Below are 2500 nucleotides of genomic sequence, written 5' to 3' on the forward strand. Positions count from 1 at the left end.
TTATATATTAAACTTTTGGATGGGAGGGGAGGTGGAGAGAATCTAGGAAGAAATGGGGAGGTAAAACTGTAGTCACAAAATATTGAATGGGAAAAAAATCTACTTTCAATATAAAAACGTAACTACAACTTGGGACTAGGGATGTAGTTTAGTGGTAGAGTGTTTTCCAAACTGGCTAAGGGTCCCATATTCTGTACTGTACTGGTTATTCTGTCAATTTGACACAATCTAGAGTTACCTGGGAAGTGGGGGCCTCAATGGAGTGAATTATTTCCTTGATCAGAATGGCATGTCGCCATGTCTGTAATGAATTGTCTTGACTGATGATTGATGTGAGAGACTCTGCCCACCCATGGCAGCATCATCTCTAAGAAAATTAGCTCAAGTGCCATAAGAAAGCTACCTGAACATATTCCTCCAGGGTTTCTGCTTGAGTTCTTCCCCTTACTTCTATTGCGGACAATGACCTAGATGCGTAAGCTGAAATAAAGTCTCTTCTCTCTCCAACTTGTATTTGGTTACGATGTTTATCATAGCAACAGAAAGAAAACCAGGACATATCTTACCACTACAATAAAAAGAAATTGAAAGATGGGGAAGTAGAAATATAATTATATCTGTAAAACTTCCAACAATCATTAGATGCTCAAAATGAAATAAAACTCATTTATGTACAATACAAATATAAATATATCTACCAACATGTATATATAAAAAAATCTACATACTGTGACTATGCTACATGGTCTCCTTTTACATAGAATGCACAGTAGATAAAGCTGATTGGAGGTCTTGAAGGTTTAGAACAAAAACCTCCGGCTCTACACACACAGCAGGAAACCGTGTGAAACTGTGCTTTTTGCAGCACAAACACCAACAATAGTAGAAAAACACTCCAATCAACAAAACAATTATCTTCCTTCCCTCTCTATGGAAAAAGAAACATTATAAAATTGTTGTTATAAGAAGAGAAACAATCAAAATAATTTGCAACTAAAACGTGGGAGAAAAAGGGATCCTGTAGGTGCTTGCTAACGAGGTAATAATGGGAAAATATATCATTTCTCTGAATTTTGTGATATTTATGCTGTGGTAAAAATATGTAGTTTGGGGAAGGTTTTTTTTTCATTCTGGGTTCATTTTCATATTACTTGCTCAGCATATTCTTTTTCTTACAGATGGCCTTGGCAGCAGATGGAAGGGGCAGGAGAGAGATGGCTTAGCAGGTAAAGCCACTTGGTGTCTGTGATGGCTGGTCTTGGTTGTCACGTTGACACACCTGGGAAGAAGGAACCCCAATTGAGGAATTAAGGAATTGCCTCCAACAAATTGGCTGTGGGTTTGTCTGTGAGGCATTTTCTTGATTGCTAACTTACTCAGTATGGATGGTACCATTCCTAGTCAGATGAGCCTGGACTACATACTAGGAGTGAGCTTAGAAATAATTCTGTAAGCACTGTCCCTCTACAGTCTCTGCTTTGGTTCCTGTCTCTAGGTTTCTGCTTTGCATTACTTGTCTTGGCTTCCCTCAGTGATGGAATTTTCCTCCTCAAGTTGTTTTTATTCAGTGTTTTAATCTCAGTAGCAAAGAAGCAAACCAGTATACTCCCAAGCCTGTTGACTGGAGTCCCTGGGACCCATATGGTAGAAGGAGAGAACTGACTTTCACAGTGGTACTCTGACCTACATATGCACGCCGTAGTACGCACGCACATGCACACACACACTCTGAGTAAATTGAAATGTAATATAGTTTAAAAATATGTCTGAAGCCAAGATTTAGGTTCCAGAACCCATAAGGTGGCCCACAACTAAAATGGAAACTTACAGTTTCTTTGGAAAGTCAGTTGTGTCAGATGTTGTTTTGCTAGGGCAAACATTTTGCTGAAGTAAACACAGATAAAGGATGTTTTGCTAAAGTAAGCAAGTGAAAGGACCCATTATGAAGGATTCTTCAGTAACAACATGCATGTGTTGGCTTGCCTTACATTGCGTAGCTGACCTGTTTGTGTGACTCCAAAAACAGCAAAAAAACTTCTGATACTGTCCTGGTAGCTTCTTGCCACTTCCTTGGACTTAAACTGATTGGAAGAGTGAGGTCAGCTTAGATTTGCTAAGACAAACTCGTGTGCTCAGGCAAAACATACAGCAAGATGCATGAAGGACACAAGATGTTTGACGGGAATATAAATAGGACACATGGACAGTGATGGGCACTTGTATTGCTAGCTTTGCAGTGTGTCTTGGTCTCACATCTTCGCTGATCTTTGCTTTGTTGAGAGGCACAGCAGAGAACTCCTGGCATCCCTGATGGTCTTGGTTGCTCCTGGTGACTCTTGACAATTGGCCAGAGGCCTAGTTGCTTCTGCTGGGTCCTTCCACCACAGCTGATTTGTTTCCTATCCTGAAACTACTGAACTGGACTGCTAACAAATTTGTCAAGTATTTATGAGAGGATCAAGCTGCTGCTGCTGATTTCTGTGAGCTGAACTGCTGATTT

The sequence above is a fragment of the Grammomys surdaster genome, unplaced genomic scaffold (assembly GCF_004785775.1).
Source record: "Grammomys surdaster isolate TR1022 unplaced genomic scaffold, NIH_TR_1.0 334, whole genome shotgun sequence".
NCBI classification, from domain to species: domain Eukaryota; kingdom Metazoa; phylum Chordata; class Mammalia; order Rodentia; family Muridae; genus Grammomys; species Grammomys surdaster.